Source organism: Amia ocellicauda, unplaced genomic scaffold (genome assembly GCF_036373705.1).
Source record: "Amia ocellicauda isolate fAmiCal2 unplaced genomic scaffold, fAmiCal2.hap1 HAP1_SCAFFOLD_26, whole genome shotgun sequence".
In the NCBI taxonomy this organism is placed as follows: Eukaryota; Metazoa; Chordata; class Actinopteri; order Amiiformes; family Amiidae; genus Amia; species Amia ocellicauda.
In genome coordinates this window covers 451492-471543 of record NW_027102823.1, presented here as the reverse complement: position 1 = coordinate 471543, position 20052 = coordinate 451492, and the positions used below count along the sequence as shown (strand labels likewise).

At 42.3% G+C, this 20052-nt stretch overlaps 8 non-coding genes across 8 annotated transcripts; all 8 read left to right on the top strand.

Moving 5' to 3' along the window:
• The first annotated feature begins 5860 nt into the window (after positions 1 to 5860).
• trnay-gua (transfer RNA tyrosine (anticodon GUA)) lies at positions 5861 to 5949 on the top strand. Its single transcript is given in 2 exon segments — positions 5861 to 5897; positions 5914 to 5949. It is a non-coding gene; the product is annotated as a tRNA-Tyr (tRNA).
• A 235-nt stretch (positions 5950 to 6184) lies between these two features.
• Positions 6185 to 6257, top strand: trnak-uuu (transfer RNA lysine (anticodon UUU)). Its single transcript has one exon. It is a non-coding gene; the product is annotated as a tRNA-Lys (tRNA).
• Positions 6258 to 9679: 3422 nt separating this feature from the next.
• trnay-gua (transfer RNA tyrosine (anticodon GUA)) lies at positions 9680 to 9768 on the top strand. Its single transcript is given in 2 exon segments — positions 9680 to 9716; positions 9733 to 9768. It is a non-coding gene; the product is annotated as a tRNA-Tyr (tRNA).
• A 235-nt stretch (positions 9769 to 10003) lies between these two features.
• trnak-uuu (transfer RNA lysine (anticodon UUU)) lies at positions 10004 to 10076 on the top strand. Its single transcript has one exon. It is a non-coding gene; the product is annotated as a tRNA-Lys (tRNA).
• Positions 10077 to 13632: 3556 nt separating this feature from the next.
• trnay-gua (transfer RNA tyrosine (anticodon GUA)) lies at positions 13633 to 13721 on the top strand. Its single transcript is given in 2 exon segments — positions 13633 to 13669; positions 13686 to 13721. It is a non-coding gene; the product is annotated as a tRNA-Tyr (tRNA).
• A 224-nt stretch (positions 13722 to 13945) lies between these two features.
• Positions 13946 to 14018, top strand: trnak-uuu (transfer RNA lysine (anticodon UUU)). Its single transcript has one exon. It is a non-coding gene; the product is annotated as a tRNA-Lys (tRNA).
• A 3415-nt stretch (positions 14019 to 17433) lies between these two features.
• Positions 17434 to 17522, top strand: trnay-gua (transfer RNA tyrosine (anticodon GUA)). The gene is given in 2 exon segments: positions 17434 to 17470; positions 17487 to 17522. It is a non-coding gene; the product is annotated as a tRNA-Tyr (tRNA).
• Positions 17523 to 17757: 235 nt separating this feature from the next.
• Positions 17758 to 17830, top strand: trnak-uuu (transfer RNA lysine (anticodon UUU)). The gene has a single exon. It is a non-coding gene; the product is annotated as a tRNA-Lys (tRNA).
• Positions 17831 to 20052: the final 2222 nt, after the last annotated feature.

Here is a 20052-nt window from a genome sequence, read left to right as displayed (position 1 = left end):
AGTAATTAAAAGGGCAAATGTGTGAAGTGCAAGGAGTGGCCTTTAGTGGTTAGGTAAAAAAGTACACAGACAAACTAAATAATCCCTTGATATAAATCATTTATTTAGTGCAGACAGACCAAGACCAGACACAATAAACTATTCGCAGTAAATATAAATTCACAGCAAAATAGGTTCAGTTCACAATATCCTATAACGAGCTGTATTTAACGAAGTGGTTAAACGTTACAAAGGGCATTACAATTGTTGAAAAACAATAGCACACGGATAAAATATGCTATCCCCGCCGTTTTATTCGATTTGATTAGACGTTTCGCGACTGAAATGTTTTGTGTGCAGACTGAACGCACACCTGAGCCGAGCACGATCACAATACATATCCACAGTTAATCTAAGCAGTATCATATTGTAACCGTTTCGGTCTGTTATCAACCCATCCGGATCCAATACCAGGAGTCAGACACCCTTTTCGGTGGACACGCTGTTGACTTCTCACAAGCACCATCTGCCTTCACAAAGGCAGCGCTAGCAGTGGAAAGAACGAAGAACTGCAGGAGAAACGCCGGGGCTATTTAGAGTCCGATTATTCAACACAGAGGGGGGAAACCAAAGCCAAATGAGACTTAGAGGAACAGGAGACATCCAACAACAGTGTAAAGATAAAAAGGAATTCACCATCTGTCCCTTTAATCAATTGCCTTGCAGTTCCACTGTGTAGCGTTATGTTGGGTTTATTTTGATAAGAGCATTTGGGCTCTGAGCTGAAGCACTGATCTAAAGAAGACCTCTCCACCCCCAAAGTTATCAGATTTCCTTTGCTCATCAGCTTGGAACTGGTTTGCATCAAAGTGACAGTTTTGGGGAGGATGGCACCGAGAAGAGGCCAAATAGGTTGAATCCTGCTATGAGATGTCTGGAGAAAGGGGCCTGTAGGTGATAAAAACTCTTTGAAGTGGACGAGAGCCGAAATCCCGACATAGAGCTACGAACCCGGGCCAACCGGCATTTCCAAAAGATGGCATGGATTGACATCAGTCATAAATCAAGCCCCCCTCCATTAGGACACTGGGGGCTGAAACCGAAATCCAATCTCAAGAACTCAAGAACCAATCACCTATTGATCTGACAGACTATAAGGAACAGTGCACAGTCTCTCTCTCTCTCTCTCTCTCTTTCTCTCTCACCTGAACCAGTAACTCGCTGCCACAGCTCAAGCTGTAGCTCTGTTGCCCGAACCGGAACCAGAAACCAACCAAGTCTTTGCTGGCAACAGAAGAGTTAAACTGGGAGAAGGAGATTGAGCCGTACGAAGAATTCTATTAAAGGACTTTATTAAAGAAAGAACTTTACAGACTGTGCATGTCCGCCTGTGCCCACCTGATCAGTTGAGTTTTACAGCTGGACAATTGAGTAAGTCGAATGTATATGAAAGTGTTCAGTCATTTAAATAGCTATTTGAGTCTTAAGAAACTTGACCCTTGGAACAAACAGGGCCCTGCTTTCCTCAAAGACTTTGTCTTCAAGTAACTACGGTGGAACCCTGCTTACAAAGAAGATTTTGTGCACAACCTTGGAGCCTTCAAACCAGTGGAAAATCTGTTTGGAAAAGACTCTAATTTCGCGAAACCCCAACTTCCAGGTGCATCGACTGAGTGGAAGTTCTTGGACAAAGCCGAACCGCACTGCCTTTGTTCCAAACCACACGGACCATGTGCCGTGTGCTGTGATCTGAGCCCGAAGACAGAGAGGCCTCTCTGCGACGAAGTTCAGATAAGTTTAACAGTTTGGAGTTCATGATTCATGACATTTGAGAAATCAATTAGAAATGTTATTCTGTGATTCATAACTCTAGAATGTGTAATATCATTTAGTTTTCTTAAATATAAATGTGTGTTACATTAAACTGTTTTGTTGATAATTTTAGAAATAAAGTCTGTCAACCCCGAGAAATATCTTCTCATTCCTGTTTAACTGTTTAGTCTGAAATTGACACAAGTCAATGGACGTTAGATTATTGGTGGCCCTGCCTATCCTTGATCATTGAATAATAATCAGTTAAGGGAAATTGTGGTAACAAGTAATGAAAGGATCTTTCTCGGCACCTAAACGTAAATGAGACTGATATATATATATAACGAGAAGTTACCTGACATAAATACTAACCTGCGTAGTTATTTAATGTCTGACTAACAATACTAACGAGAGACTCACCTTCGTCTTACTAACCGGTATTGTAGTTAATGTGTTTATAACCTTTTTTGTTTAACGATTTGTGTGTTATCATATGCGATCCCATGGTCTTTGATTTGGTCACGGAAGTGATTTGTCTTTGATTTGTTGATCTAGAGTTGAATTTTAATTAGCTTTTCCCTTTGTATAATTAGTGTAGTGCTACATTTAGTCTTTGTTTTTGAATAAATTTAACAATTTATATCTTTGGAATTGGTGTCTGTGTCCAATTATTACAGAAATTGAGTTCTACAAGATTCCAGGATTCGTGATAAGGTGATACTATAAATTCACTTCTTAAATTGAAATTTATAAGTGTACCTTACGATACAACTGATAGCACTGCAACTCAGTGTAGGTGTGCGTTCAGTCTCAAGAACTGACCTGTGGCCCCATGCCATGCAGAAGTCCACAGCTATGCGTGTCAGCATGCTCTGCTCCTCATCCCCAATGTGCCACTTGTAAGAACTGTGTAAAAAGCGACAGAGAACGTGATCAGCAAAGAAACACAATTCTCCTGAGAACGACAATCATCGTGCCGATCGTAATCTCAGTGCATACCTGGATGCCCAACAAGCCAAGCCAGTGGTTCCCAAGCGTTGTAATGCCACGGCACACTTTGCTGAGACCAAAAACCTTCGCGGCGCACCAACATGAAAAAAAAAAAAAAGGATTTACTAGGTATTGTCTCACCTGAATGGCAACAGGCTGCTAAAACTATTATCACACGCACATTGCATGTTAAAGTATGTCAGTAAGGGAGTAATTAAAAGGGCAAATGTGTGAAGTGCAAGGAGTGGCCTTTAGTGGTTAGGTAAAAAAGTACACAGACAAACTAAATAATCCCTTGATACAAATCATTTATTTAGTGCAGACAGACCAAGACCAGACACAATAAACTATTCGCAGTAAATATAAATTCACAGCAAAATAGGTTCAGTTCACAATATCCTATAACAAGCTGTATTTAACGAAGTGGTTAAACGTTACAAAGGGCATTACAATTGTTGAAAAACAATAGCACACGGATCAAACATGCTATCCCCGCCGTTTTATTCGATTTGATTAGACGTTTCGCGACCGAAATGTTTTGTGTGCAGACTGAACGCACACCTGAGCCGAGCACGATCACAATACATATCCACAGTTAATCTAAGCAGTATCATATTGTAACCGTTTCGGTCTGTTATCAACCCATCCGGATCCAAAACCAGGAGTCAGACACCCTTTTCGGTGGACACGCTGTTGACTTCTCACAAGCACCATCTGCCTTCACAAAGGCAGCGCTAGCAGTGGAAAGAACGAAGAACTGCAGGAGAAACGCCGGGGCTATTTAGAGCCCGATTATTCAACACAGAGGGGGGAAACCAAAGCCAAATGAGACTTAGAGGAACAGGAGACATCCAACAACAGTGTAAAGATAAAAAGGAATTCACCATCTGTCCCTTTAATCAATTGCCTTGCAGTTCCACTGTGTAGCGTTATGTTGGGTGTATTTTGATAAGAGCATTTGGGCTCTGAGCTGAAGCACTGATCTAAAGAAGACCTCTCCACCCCCAAAGTTATCAGATTTCCTTTGCTCATCAGCTTGGAACTGGTTTGCATCAAAGTGACAGTTTTGGGGAGGATGGCACTGAGAAGAGGCCAAATAGGTTGAATCCTGCAATGAGATGTCTGGAGAAAGGGGCCTGTAGGTGATAAAATCTCTTTGAAGTGGACGAGAGCCGAAATCCCGACATAGAGCTACGAACCCGGGCCAACCGGCATTTCCAAAAGATGTCATGGATTGACATCAGTCATAAATCAAGCCCCCCTCCATTAGGACACTGGGGGCTGAAACCGAAATCCAATCCCAAGAACTCAAGAACCAATCACCTATTGATCTGACAGACTATATGGAAGAGTGCACAGTCTCTCTCTCTCTCTCTCTCTCTTTCTCTCTCACCTGAACCAGTAACTCGCTGCCACAGCTCAAGCTGTAGCTCTGTTGCCCGAACCGGAACCAGAAACCAACCAAGTCTTTGCCGGCAACAGAAGAGTTAAACTGGGAGAAGGAGATTGAGCCGTACGAAGAATTCTATTAAAGGACTTTATTAAAGAAAGAACTTTACAGACTGTGCATGTCCGCCTGTGCCCACCTGATCAGTGGAGTTTTACAGCTGGACAATTGAGTAAGTCGAATGTATATGAAAGTGTTCAGTCATTTAAATAGCTATTTGAGTCTTAAGAAACTTGACCCTTGGAACAAACAGGGCCCTGCTTTCCTCAAAGACTTTGTCTTCAAGTAACTACGGTGGAACCCTGCTTACAAAGAAGATTTTATGCACAACCTTGGAGCCTTCAAACCAGTGGAAAATCTGTTTGGAAAAGACTCTAATTTCGCGAAACCCCAAAATCCAGGTGCATCGACTGAGTGGAAGTTCTTGGACAAAGCCGAACCGCACTGCCTTTGTTCCAAACCACACGGACCATGTGCCGTGTGCTGTGATCTGAGCCCGAAGACAGAGAGGCCTCTCTGCGACGAAGTTCAGATAAGTTTAACAGTTTGGAGTTCATGATTCATGACATTTGAGAAATCAATTAGAAGTGTTATTCTGTGATTCATAACTCTAGAATGTGTAATATCATTTAGTTTTCTTAAATATAAATGTGTGTTACATTAAACTGTTTTGTTGATAATTTTAGAAATAAAATCTGTCAACCCCGAGAAATATCTTCTCATTCCTGTTTAACTGTTTAGTCTGAAATTGACACAAGTCAATAGACGTTAGATTATTGGTGGCCCTGCCTATCCTTGATCATTGAATAATAATCAGTTAAGGGAAATTGTGGTAACAAGTAATGATAGGATCTTTCTCGGCACCTAAACGTAAATGAGACTGATATATATATATAACGAGAAGTTACCTGACATAAATACTAACCTGCGTAGTTATTTAATGTCTGACTAACAATACTAACGAGAGACTCACCTTCGTCTTACTAACCGGTATTGTAGTTAATGTGTTTATAACCTTTTTTGTTTAACGATTTGTGTGTTATCATATGCGATCCCATGGTCTTTGATTTGGTCACGGAAGTGATTTGTCTTTGATTTGTTGATCTAGAGTTGAATTTTAATTAGCTTTTCCCTTTTGTATAATTAGTGTAGTGCTACATTTAGTCTTTGTTTTTGAATAAATTTAACAATTTATATCTTTGGAATTGGTGTCTGTGTCCAATTATTACAGAAATTGAGTTCTACAAGATTCCAGGATTCGTGATAAGGTGATACTATAAATTCACTTCTTAAATTGAAATTTATAAGTGTACCTTACGATACAACTGATAGCACTGCAACTCAGTGTAGGTGTGCGTTCAGTCCCGCAAACACAACATTTCAGTTATGAAACGCTTTCTACAGGTGATGTATAAATGTAATATTTTCACACATTTGAATAAGTTTGATTTGATTCAAGATTTATGAAGTTGACCAAACAAAATGACATAATATTTTTCAGGGGATAAAAATCTCACGACACAATTGGGTAGTCCTCACGGCACACGGGTTGAAAACCACTGAGCCAAGCCACGGTGCTTCTTGGCTTTGCACTGCCACTGAGACTGCCAGGCGAAGACGGTGAGAAGCTTACCTTCGATAGCTCAGTTGGTAGAGCGGAGGACTGTAGGTTTCAGGCAGCGGGCATCCTTAGGTCGCTGGTTCAATTCCAGCTCGAAGGAAGGCGTAATTATGGTTTGACATCGGTTTTGGACGAGCTCCCAAATGTCAAGCCATTGGAATTGCATGAGGACAAGGAGAAAACCCCGGAAATTCGGATTTGTTGTGGAGAACTCGCATTGCCCAAACATCTCATATGCATGTGACCCTTGTCACCCTGAGCCCGGTTTTCTAAACCGGCCAGAAAGCGGTCTGGAACAATCATGAAGCCAACACATTGTGAAGCACTTCACTGAAGCCCGGGTAGCTCAGCCGGTAGAGCATCAGACTTTTAATCTGAGGGTCCAGGGTTTGAGTCCCTGTTCGGGCGCCTTGTTGACCAAGGGCCATGATGGTGAAAAGCCTGGATGGCCTTCCAGGTGACAATAAAATATGCAGTTGCGTCTAGGCAAGTTGTCTAGTCCTCTTTGCTTCTTTTGGCAAATATCCAGCCTGGGCAAGTGTTGTCTTCCAGAGGCAAGTCAAGCCAGGAACTCTGAGAGATGTTTTTGCCGTTGACGACGTGTCACTTTAGAACAGCACAACATGCATCTCTACTTGACTTGGCACAATCTGTGAGGGTTGGGCCAACACAACGTGTCCACACATTTGCAGGCGTCTTGAAATACTTGGAATGACCTGTGGCCCCATGCCATGCAGAAGTCCACAGCTATGCGTGTCAGCATGCTCTGCTCCTCATCCCCAATGTGCCACTTGTAAGAACTGTGTAAAAAGCGACAGAGACCAAAAACCTTCGCGGCGCACCAACATGAAAAAAAAAAAAAAGGATTTACTAGGTATTGTCTCACCTGAATGGCAACAGGCTGCTAAAACTATTATCACACGCACATTGCATTTTAAAGTATGTCAGTAAGGGAGTAATTAAAAGGGCAAATGTGTGAAGTGCAAGGAGTGGCCTTTAGTGGTTAGGTAAAAAAGTACACAGACAAACTAAATAATCCCTTGATATAAATCATTTATTTAGTGCAGACAGACCAAGACCAGACACAATAAACTATTCGCAGTAAATATAAATTCACAGCAAAATAGGTTCAGTTCACAATATCCTATAACGAGCTGTATTTAACGAAGTGGTTAAACGTTACAAAGGGCATTACAATTGTTGAAAAACAATAGCACACGGATAAATTATGCTATCCCCGCCGTTTTATTCGATTTGATTAGACGTTTCGCGACCGAAATGTTTTGTGTGCAGACTGAACACACACCTGAGCCGAGCACGATCACAATACATATCCACAGTTAATCTAAGCAGTATCATATTGTAACCGTTTCGGTCTGTTATCAACCCATCCGGATCCAATACCAGGAGTCAGACACCCTTTTCGGTGGACACGCTGTTGACTTCTCACAAGCACCATCTGCCTTCACAAAGGCAGCGCTAGCAGTGGAAAGAACGAAGAACTGCAGGAGAAACGCCGGGGCTATTTAGAGTCCGATTATTCAACACAGAGGGGGGAAACCAAAGCCAAATGAGACTTAGAGGAACAGGAGACATCCAACAACAGTGTAAAGATAAAAAGGAATTCACCATCTGTCCCTTTAATCAATTGCCTTGCAGTTTCACTGTGTAGCGTTATGTTGGGTTTATTTTGATAAGAGCATTTGGGCTCTGAGCTGAAGCACTGATCTAAAGAAGACCTCTCCACCCCCAAAGTTATCAGATTTCCTTTGCTCATCAGCTTGGAACTGGTTTGCATCAAAGTGACAGTTTTGGGGAGGATGGCACCGAGAAGAGGCCAAATAGGTTGAATCCTGCTATGAGATGTCTGGAGAAAGGGGCCTGTAGGTGATAAAAACTCTTTGAAGTGGACGAGAGCCGAAATCCCGACATAGAGCTACGAACCCGGGCCAACCGGCATTTCCAAAAGATGGCATGGATTGACATCAGTCATAAATCAAGCCCCCCTCCATTAGGACACTGGGGGCTGAAACCGAAATCCAATCTCAAGAACTCAAGAACCAATCACCTATTGATCTGACAGACTATAAGGAACAGTGCACAGTCTCTCTCTCTCTCTCTCTCTCTCTCTTTCTCTCTCACCTGAACCAGTAACTCGCTGCCACAGCTCAAGCTGTAGCTCTGTTGCCCGAACCGGAACCAGAAACCAACCAAGTCTTTGCCGGCAACAGAAGAGTTAAACTGGGAGAAGGAGATTGAGCCGTACGAAGAATTCTATTCAAGGACTTTATTAAAGAAAGAACTTTACAGACTGTGCATGTCCGCCTGTGCCCACCTGATCAGTGGAGTTTTACAGCTGGACAATTGAGTAAGTCGAATGTATATGAAAGTGTTCAGTCATTTAAATAGCTATTTGAGTCTTAAGAAACTTGACCCTTGGAACAAACAGGGCCCTGCTTTCCTCAAAGACTTTGTCTTCAAGTAACTACGGTGGAACCCTGCTTACAAAGAAGATTTTGTGCACAACCTTGGAGCCTTCAAACCAGTGGAAAATCTGTTTGGAAAAGACTCTAATTTCGCGAAACCCCAAAATCCAGGTGCATCGACTGAGTGGAAGTTCTTGGACAAAGCCGAACCGCACTGCCTTTGTTCCAAACCACACGGACCATGTGCCGTGTGCTGTGATTTGAGCCCGAAGACAGAGAGGCCTCTCTGCGACGAAGTTCAGATAAGTTTAACAGTTTGGAGTTCATGATTCATGACATTTGAGAAATCAATTAGAAATGTTATTCTGTGATTCATAACTCTAGAATGTGTAATATCATTTAGTTTTCTTAAATATAAATGTGTGTTACATTAAACTGTTTTGTTGATAATTTTAGAAATAAAATCTGTCAACCCCGAGAAATATCTTCTCATTCCTGTTTAACTGTTTAGTCTGAAATTGACACAAGTCAATAGACGTTAGATTATTGGTGGCCCTGCCTATCCTTGATCATTGAATAATAATCAGTTAAGGGAAATTGTGGTAACAAGTAATGATAGGATCTTTCTCGGCACCTAAACGTAAATGAGACTGATATATATATATATAACGAGAAGTTACCTGACATAAATACTAAACTGCGTAGTTATTTAATGTCTGACTAACAATACTAACGAGAGACTCACCTTCGTCTTACTAACCGGTATTGTAGTTAATGTGTTTATAACCTTTTTTGTTTAACGATTTGTGTGTTATCATATGCGATCCCATGGTCTTTGATTTGGTCAAGGAAGTGATTTGTCTTTGATTTGTTGATCTAGAGTTGAATTTTAATTAGCTTTTCCCTTTTGTATAATTAGTGTAGTGCTACATTTAGTCTTTGTTTTTGAATAAATTTAACAATTTATATCTTTGGAATTGGTGTCTGTGTCCAATTATTACAGAAATTGAGTTCTAAAAGATTCCAGGATTCGTGATAAGGTGATAATATAAATTCACTTCTTAAATTGAAATTTATAAGTGTACCTTACGATACAATTGATAGTACTGCAACTCAGTGTAGGTGTGCGTTCAGTCCGGCAAACACAACATTTCAGTTATGAAACGCTTTCTACAGGTGATGTATAAATGTAATATTTTCACACATTTGAATAAGTTTGATTTGATACAAGATTTATGAAGTTGACCAAACAAAATGACATAATATTTTTCAGGGGATAAAAATCTCACGACACAATTGGGTAGTCCTCACGGCACACGGGTTGAAAACCACTGAGCCAAGCCACGGTGCTTCTTGGCTTTGCACTGCCACTGAGACTGCCAGGCGAAGACAGTGAGAAGCTTACCTTCGATAGCTCAGTTGGTAGAGCGGAGGACTGTAGGTTTCAGGCAGCAGGCATCCTTAGGTCGCTGGTTCAATTCCGGCTCGAAGGAAGGCGTGATTATGGTTTGACATCGGTTTTGGACGAGCTCCCAAATGTCAAGCCATTGGAATTGCATGAGGACAAGGAGAAAACCCCGGAAATTCGGATTTGTTGTGGAGAACTCGCATTGCCCAAACATCTCATATACATGTGACCTTTGTCACCCTGAGCCCAGTTTTCTAAACCGGCCAGAAAGCGGTCTGGAACAATCATGAAGCCAACACATTGTGAAGCACTTCACTGAAGCCCGGGTAGCTCAGCCGGTAGAGCATCAGACTTTTAATCTGAGGGTCCAGGGTTCGAGTCCCTGTTCGGGCGCCTTGTTGACCAAGGGCCATGATGGTGAAAAGCCTGGATGGCCTTCCAGGTGACAATAAAATATGCAGTTGCGTCTAGGCAAGGATTCTGGTCCTCTTTGCTTCTTTCGGCAAATATCCAGCCTGGGCAAGTGTTGTCTTCCAGAGGCAAGTCAAGCCAGGAACTCTGAGAGATGTTTTTGCCGTTGACGACGTGTCACTTTAGAACAGCACAACATGCATCTCTACTTGACTTGGCACAATCTGTGAGGGTTGGGCCAACACAACGTGTCCACACATTTGCAGGCGTCTTGAAATACTTGGAATGACCTGTGGCCCCATGCCATGCAGAAGTCCACAGCTATGCGTGTCAGCATGCTCTGCTCCTCATCCCCAATGTGCCACTTGTAAGAACTGTGTAAAAAGCGACAGAGAACGTGATCAGCAAAGAAACACAATTCTCCTGAGAACGACAATCATCGTGCCGATCGTAATCTCAGTGCATACCTGGATGCCCAACAAGCCAAGCCAGTGGTTCCCAAGCGTTGTAATGCCACGGCACACTTTGCTGAGACCAAAAACCTTCGCGGCGCACCAACATGAAAAAAAAAAAAAGGATTTACTAGGTATTGTCTCACCTGAATGGCAACAGGCTGCTAAAACTATTATCACACGCACATTGCATGTTAAAGTATGTCAGTAAGGGAGTAATTAAAAGGGCAAATGTGTGAAGTGCAAGGAGTGGCCTTTAGTGGTTAGGTAAAAAAGTACACAGACAAACTAAATAATCCCTTGATACAAATCATTTATTTAGTGCAGACAGACCAAGACCAGACACAATAAACTATTCGCAGTAAATATAAATTCACAGCAAAATAGGTTCAGTTCACAATATCCTATAACAAGCTGTATTTAACGAAGTGGTTAAACGTTACAAAGGGCATTACAATTGTTGAAAAACAATAGCACACGGATCAAACATGCTATCCCCGCCGTTTTATTCGATTTGATTAGACGTTTCGCGACCGAAATGTTTTGTGTGCAGACTGAACGCACACCTGAGCCGAGCACGATCACAATACATATCCACAGTTAATCTAAGCAGTATCATATTGTAACCGTTTCGGTCTGTTATCAACCCATCCGGATCCAAAACCAGGAGTCAGACACCCTTTTCGGTGGACACGCTGTTGACTTCTCACAAGCACCATCTGCCTTCACAAAGGCAGCGCTAGCAGTGGAAAGAACGAAGAACTGCAGGAGAAACGCCGGGGCTATTTAGAGCCCGATTATTCAACACAGAGGGGGGAAACCAAAGCCAAATGAGACTTAGAGGAACAGGAGACATCCAACAACAGTGTAAAGATAAAAAGGAATTCACCATCTGTCCCTTTAATCAATTGCCTTGCAGATCCACTGTGTAGCGTTATGTTGGGTGTATTTTGATAAGAGCATTTGGGCTCTGAGCTGAAGCACTGATCTAAAGAAGACCTCTCCACCCCCAAAGTTATCAGATTTCCTTTGCTCGTCAGCTTGGAACTGGTTTGCATCAAAGTGACAGTTTTGGGGAGGATGGCACTGAGAAGAGGCCAAATAGGTTGAATCCTGCAATGAGATGTCTGGAGAAAGGGGCCTGTAGGTGATAAAATCTCTTTGAAGTGGACGAGAGCCGAAATCCCGACATAGAGCTACGAACCCGGGCCAACCGGCATTTCCAAAAGATGGCATGGATTGACATCAGTCATAAATCAAGCCCCCCTCCATTAGGACACTGGGGGCTGAAACCGAAATCCAATCTCAAGAACTGAAGAACCAATCACCTATTGATCTGACAGACTATAAGGAACAGTGCACAGTCTCTCTCTCTCTCTCTCTCTCTCTTTCTCTCTCACCTGAACCAGTAACTCGCTGCCACAGCTCAAGCTGTAGCTCTGTTGCCCGAACCGGAACCAGAAACCAACCAAGTCTTTGCCGGCAACAGAAGAGTTAAACTGGGAGAAGGAGATTGAGCCGTACGAAGAATTGTATTAAAGGACTTTATTAAAGAATGAACTTTACAGACTGTGCATGTCCGCCTGTGCCCACCTGATCAGTGGAGTTTTACAGCTGGACAATTGAGTAAGTCGAATGTATATGAAAGTGTTCAGTCATTTAAATAGCTATTTGAGTCTTAAGAAACTTGACCCTTGGAACAAACAGGGCCCTGCTTTCCTCAAAGACTTTGTCTTCAAGTAACTACGGTGGAACCCTGCTTACAAAGAAGATTTTGTGCACAACCTTGGAGCCTTCAAACCAGTGGAAAATCTGTTTGGAAAAGACTCTAATTTCGCGAAACCCCAAAATCCAGGTGCATCGACTGAGTGGAAGTTCTTGGACAAAGCCGAACCGCACTGCCTTTGTTCCAAACCACACGGACCATGTGCCGTGTGCTGTGATCTGAGCCCGAAGACAGAGAGGCCTCTCTGCGACGAAGTTCAGATAAGTTCAACAGTTTGGAGTTCATGATTCATGACATTTGAGAAATCAATTAGAAATGTTATTCTGTGATTCATAACTCTAGAATGTGTAATATCATTTAGTTTTCTTAAATATAAATGTGTGTTACATTAAACTGTTTTGTTGATAATTTTAGAAATAAAATCTGTCAACCCCGAGAAATATCTTCTCATTCCTGTTTAACTGTTTAGTCTGAAATTGACACAAGTCAATAGACGTTAGATTATTGGTGGCCCTCCCTATCCTTGATCATTGAATAATAATCAGTTAAGGGAAATTGTGGTAACAAGTAATGATAGGATCTTTCTCGGCACCTAAACGTAAATGAGACTGATATATATATATAACGAGAAGTTACCTGACATAAATACTAACCTGCGTAGTTATTTAATGTCTGACTAACAATACTAACGAGAGACTCACCTTCGTCTTACTAACCGGTATTGTAGTTAATGTGTTTATAACCTTTTTTGTTTAACGATTTGTGTGTTATCATATGCGATCCCATGGTCTTTGATTTGGTCACGGAAGTGATTTGTCTTTGATTTGTTGATCTAGAGTTGAATTTTAATTAGCTTTTCCCTTTTGTATAATTAGTGTAGTGCTACATTTAGTCTTTGTTTTTGAATAAATTTAACAATTTATATCTTTGGAATTGGTGTCTGTGTCCAATTATTACAGAAATTGAGTTCTACAAGATTCCAGGATTCGTGATAAGGTGATACTATAAATTCACTTCTTAAATTGAAATTTATAAGTGTACCTTACGATACAACTGATAGCACTGCAACTCAGTGTAGGTGTGCGTTCAGTCCGGCAAACACAACATTTCAGTTATGAAACGCTTTCTACAGGTGATGTATAAATGTAATATTTTCACACATTTGAATAAGTTTGATTTGATACAAGATTTATGAAGTTGACCAAACAAAATGACATAATATTTTTCAGGGGATAAAAATCTCACGACACAATTGGGTAGTCCTCACGGCACACGGGTTGAAAACCACTGAGCCAAGCCACGGTGCTTCTTGGCTTTGCACTGCCACTGAGACTGCCAGGCGAAGACGGTGAGAAGCTTACCTTCGATAGCTCAGTTGGTAGAGCGGAGGACTGTAGGTTTCAGGCAGCGGGCATCCTTAGGTCGCTGGTTCAATTCCGGCTCGAAGGAAGGCGTGATTATGGTTTGACATCGGTTTTGGACGAGCTCCCAAATGTCAAGCCATTGGAATTGCATGAGGACAAGGAGAAAACCCCGGAAATTCGGATTTGTTGTGGAGAACTCGCATTGCCCAAACATCTCATATGCATGTGACCCTTGTCACTCTGAGCCCAGTTTTCTAAAGCGGTCTGGAACAATCATGAAGCCAACACATTGTGAAGCACTTCACTGAAGCCCGGGTAGCTCAGCCGGTAGCACATCAGACTTTTAATCTGAGGGTCCAGGGTTTGAGTCCCTGTTCGGGCGCCTTGTTGACCAAGGGCCATGATGGTGAAAAGCCTGGATGGCCTTCCAGGTGACAATAAAATATGCAGTTGCGTCTAGGCAAGTTGTCTAGTCCTCTTTGCTTCTTTTGGCAAATATCCAGCCTGGGCAAGTGTTGTCTTCCAGAGGCAAGTCAAGCCAGGAACTCTGAGAGATGTTTTTGCCGTTGACGACGTGTCACTTTAGAACAGCACAACATGCATCTCTACTTGACTTGGCACAATCTGTGAGGGTTGGGCCAACACAACGTGTCCACACATTTGCAGGCGTCTTGAAATACTTGGAATGACCTGTGGCCCCATGCCATGCAGAAGTCCACAGCTATGCGTGTCAGCATGCTCTGCTCCTCATCCCCAATGTGCCACTTGTAAGAACTGTGTAAAAAGCGACAGAGACCAAAAACCTTCGCGGCGCACCAACATGAAAAAAAAAAAAAAGGATTTACTAGGTATTGTCTCACCTGAATGGCAACAGGCTGCTAAAACTATTATCACACGCACATTGCATGTTAAAGTATGTCAGTAAGGGATTAATTAAAAGGGCAAATGTGTGAAGTGCAAGGAGTGGCCTTTAGTGGTTAGGTAAAAAAGTACACAGACAAACTAAATAATCCCTTGATATAAATCATTTATTTAGTGCAGACAGACCAAGACCAGACACAATAAACTATTCGCAGTAAATATAAATTCACAGCAAAATAGGTTCAGTTCACAATATCCTATAACGAGCTGTATTTAACGAAGTGGTTAAACGTTACAAAGGGCATTACAATTGTTGAAAAACAATAGCACACGGATAAAATATGCTATCCCCGCCGTTTTATTCGATTTGATTAGACGTTTCGCGACCGAAATGTTTTGTGTGCAGACTGAACGCACACCTGAGCCGAGCACGATCACAATACATATCCACAGTTAATCTAAGCAGTATCATATTGTAACCGTTTCGGTCTGTTATCAACCCATCCGGATCCAATACCAGGAGTCAGACACCCTTTTCGGTGGACACGCTGTTGACTTCTCACAAGCACCATCTGCCTTCACAAAGGCAGCGCTAGCAATGGAAAGAACGAAGAACTGCAGGAGAAACGCCGGGGCTATTTAGAGTCCGATTATTCAACACAGAGGGGGGAAACCAAAGCCAAATGAGACTTAGAGGAACAGGAGACATCCAACAACAGTGTAAAGATAAAAAGGAATTCACCATCTGTCCCTTTAATCAATTGCCTTGCAGTTCCACTGTGTAGCGTTATGTTGGGTTTATTTTGATAAGAGCATTTGGGCTCTGAGCTGAAGCACTGATCTAAAGAAGACCTCTCCACCCCCAAAGTTATCAGATTTCCTTTGCTCATCAGCTTGGAACTGGTTTGCATCAAAGTGACAGTTTTGGGGAGGATGGCACCGAGAAGAGGCCAAATAGGTTGAATCCTGCTATGAGATGTCTGGAGAAAGGGGCCTGTAGGTGATAAAAACTCTTTGAAGTGGACGAGAGCCGAAATCCCGACATAGAGCTACGAACCCGGGCCAACCGGCATTTCCAAAAGATGGCATGGATTGACATCAGTCATAAATCAAGCCCCCCTCCATTAGGACACTGGGGGCTGAAACCGAAATCCAATCTCAAGAACTCAAGAACCAATCACCTATTGATCTGACAGACTATAAGGAACAGTGCACAGTCTCTCTCTCTCTCTCTCTCTTTCTCTCTCACCTGAACCAGTAACTCGCTGCCACAGCTCAAGCTGTAGCTCTGTTGCCCGAACCGGAACCAGAAACCAACCAAGTCTTTGCTGGCAACAGAAGAGTTAAACTGGGAGAAGGAGATTGAGCCGTACGAAGAATTCTATTAAAGGACCTTATTAAAGAAAGAACTTTACAGACTGTGCATGTCCGCCTGTGCCCACCTGATCAGTTGAGTTTTACAGCTGGACAATTGAGTAAGTCGAATGTATATGAAAGTGTTCAGTCATTTAAATAGCTATTTGAGTCTTAAGAAACTTGACCCTTGGAACAAACAGGGCCCTGCTTTCCTCAAAGACATTGTCTTCAAGTAACTACGGTGGAACCCTGCTTACAAAGAAGATTTTGTGCACAACCTTGGAGCCTTCAAACCAGTGGAAAATCTGTTTGGAAAAGACTCTAATTTCGCGAAACCCCAAAATCCAGGTGCATCGACTGAGTGGAAGTTCTTGGACAAAGCCGAACCGCACTGCCTTTGTTCCAAACCACACGGACCATGTGCCGTGTGCTGTGATCTGAGCCCGAAGACAGAGAGGCCTCTCTGCGACGAAGTTCAGATAAGTTTAACAGTTTGGAGTTCATGATTCATGACATTTGAGAAATCAATTAGAAATGTTATTCTGTGATTCATAACTCTAGAATGTGTAATATCATTTAGTTTTCTTAAATATAAATGTGTGTTACATTAAACTGTTTTGTTGATAATTTTAGAAATAAAATCTGTCAACCCCGAGAAATATCTTCTCATTCCTGTTTAACTGTTTAGTCTGAAATTGACACAAGTCAATAGACGTTAGATTATTGGTGGCCCTGCCTATCCTTGATCATTGAATAATAATCAGTTAAGGGAAATTGTGGTAACAAGTAATGATAGGATCTTTCTCGGCACCTAAACGTAAATGAGACTGATATATATATATATAACGAGAAGTTACCTGACATAAATACTAAACTGCGTAGTTATTTAATGTCTGACTAACAATACTAACGAGAGACTCACCTTCGTCTTACTAACCGGTATTGTAGTTAATGTGTTTATAACCTTTTTTGTTTAACGATTTGTGTGTTATCATATGCGATCCCATGGTCTTTGATTTGGTCACGGAAGTGATTTGTCTTTGATTTGTTGATCTAGAGTTGAATTTTAATTAGCTTTTCCCTTTGTATAATTAGTGTAGTGCTACATTTAGTCTTTGTTTTTGAATAAATTTAACAATTTATATCTTTGGAATTGGTGTCTGTGTCCAATTATTACAGAAATTGAGTTCTACAAGATTCCAGGATTCGTGATAAGGTGATACTATAAATTCACTTCTTAAATTGAAATTTATAAGTGTACCTTACGATACAACTGATAGCACTGCAACTCAGTGTAGGTGTGCGTTCAGTCCGGCAAACACAACATTTCAGTTATGAAACGCTTTCTACAGGTGATGTATAAATGTAATATTTTCACACATTTGAATAAGTTTGATTTGATACAAGATTTATGAAGTTGACCAAACAAAATGACATAATATTTTTCAGGGAATAAAAATCTCACGACACAATTGGGTAGTCCTTACTGCACACGGGTTGAAAACCACTGAGCCAAGCCACGGTGCTTCTTGGCTTTGCACTGCCACTGAGACTGCCAGGCGAAGACGGTGAGAAGCTAACATTGGATAGCTCAGTTGGTAGAGCGGAGGACTGTAGGTTTCAGGCAGCAGGCATCCTTAGGTCGCTGGTTCAATTCCGGCTCGAAGGAAGGCGTGATTATGGTTTGACATCGGTTTTGGACGAGCTCCCAAATGTCAAGCCATTGGAATTGCATGAGGACAAGGAGAAAACCCCGGAAATTCGGATTTGTTGTGGAGAACTCGCATTGCCCAAACATCTCATATGCATGTGACCTTTGTCACCCTGAGCCCAGTTTTCTAAACCGGCCAGAAAGCGGTCTGGAACAATCATGAAGCCAACACATTGTGATGCACTTCACTGAAGCCCGGGTAGCTCAGCCGGTAGAGCATCAGACTTTTAATCTGAGGGTCCAGGGTTCGAGTCCCTGTTCGGGCACCTTGTTGACCAAGGGCCATGATGGTGAAAAGCCTGGATGGCCTTCCAGGTGACAATAAAATATGCAGTTGCGTCTAGGCAAGTTGTCTAGTCCTCTTTGCTTCTTTCGGCAAATATCCAGCCTGGGCAAGTGTTGTCTTCCAGAGGCAAGTCAAGCCAGGAACTCTGAGAGATGTTTTTGCCGTTGACGACGTGTCACTTTAGAACAGCACAACATGCATCTCTACTTGACTTGGCACAATCTGTGAGGGTTGGACCAACACAACGTGTCCACACATTTGCAGGCGTCTTGAAATACTTGGAATGACCTGTGGCCCCATGCCATGCAGAAGTCCACAGCTATGCGTGTCATCCCCAATGTGCCACTTGTAAGAACTGTGTAAAAAGCGACAGAGAACGTGATCAGCAAAGAAACACAATTCTCCTGAGAACGACAATCATCGTGCCGATCGTAATCTCAGTGCATACCTGGATGCCCAACAAGCCAAGCCAGTGGTTCCCAAGCGTTGTAATGCCACGGCACACTTTGCTGAGACCAAAAACCTTCGCGGCGCACCAACATGAAAAAAAAAAAAAGGATTTACTAGGTATTGACTCACCTGAATGGCAACAGGCTGCTAAAACTATTATCACACGCACATTGCATGTTAAAGTATGTCAGTAAGGGAGTAATTAAAAGGGCAAATGTGTGAAGTGCAAGGAGTGGCCTTTAGTGGTTAGGTAAAAAAGTACACAGACAAACTAAATAATCCCTTGATACAAATGATTTATTTAGTGCAGACAGACCAAGACCAGACACAATAAACTATTCGCAGTAAATATAAATTCACAGCAAAATAGGTTCAGTTCACAATATCCTATAACAAGCTGTATTTAACGAAGTGGTTAAACGTTACAAAGGGCATTACAATTGTTGAAAAACAATAGAACACGGATCAAACATGCTATCCCCGCCGTTTTATTCGATTTGATTAGACGTTTCGCGACCGAAATGTTTTGTGTGCAGACTGAACGCACACCTGAGCCGAGCACGATCACAATACATATCCACAGTTAATCTAAGCAGTATCATATTGTAACCGTTTCGGTCTGTTATCAACCCATCCGGATCCAAAACCAGGAGTCAGACACCCTTTTCGGTGGACACGCTGTTGACTTCTCACAAGCACCATCTGCCTTCACAAAGGCAGCGCTAGCAGTGGAAAGAACGAAGAACTGCAGGAGAAACGCCGGGGCTATTTAGAGTCCGATTATTCAACACAGAGGGGGGAAACCAAAGCCAAATGAGACTTAGAGGAACAGGAGACATCCAACAACAGTGTAAAGATAAAAAGGAATTCACCATCTGTCCCTTTAATCAATTGCCTTGCAGTTCCACTGTGTAGCGTTATGTTGGGTTTATTTTGATAAGAGCATTTGGGCTCTGAGCTGAAGCACTGATCTAAAGAAGACCTCTCCACCCCCAAAGTTATCAGATTTCCTTTGCTCATCAGCTTGGAACTGGTTTGCATCAAAGTGACAGTTTTGGGGAGGATGGCACCGAGAAGAGGCCAAATAGGTTGAATCCTGCTATGAGATGTCTGGAGAAAGGGGCCTGTAGGTGATAAAAACTCTTTGAAGTGGACGAGAGCCGAAATCCCGACATAGAGCTACGAACCCGGGCCAACCGGCATTTCCAAAAGATGGCATGGATTGACATCAGTCATAAATCAAGCCCCCCTCCATTAGGACACTGGGGGCTGAAACCGAAATCCAATCTCAAGAACTCAAGAACCAATCACCTATTGATCTGACAGACTATAAGGAACAGTGCACAGTCTCTCTCTCTCTCTCTCTCTTTCTCTCTCACCTGAACCAGTAACTCGCTGCCACAGCTCAAGCTGTAGCTCTGTTGCCCGAACCGGAACCAGAAACCAACCAAGTCTTTGCTGGCAACAGAAGAGTTAAACTGGGAGAAGGAGATTGAGCCGTACGAAGAATTCTATTAAAGGACTTTATTAAAGAAAGAACTTTACAGACTGTGCATGTCCGCCTGTGCCCACCTGATCAGTTGAGTTTTACAGCTGGACAATTGAGTAAGTCGAATGTATATGAAAGTGTTCAGTCATTTAAATAGCTATTTGAGTCTTAAGAAACTTGACCCTTGGAACAAACAGGGCCCTGCTTTCCTCAAAGACTTTGTCTTCAAGTAACTACGGTGGAACCCTGCTTACAAAGAAGAT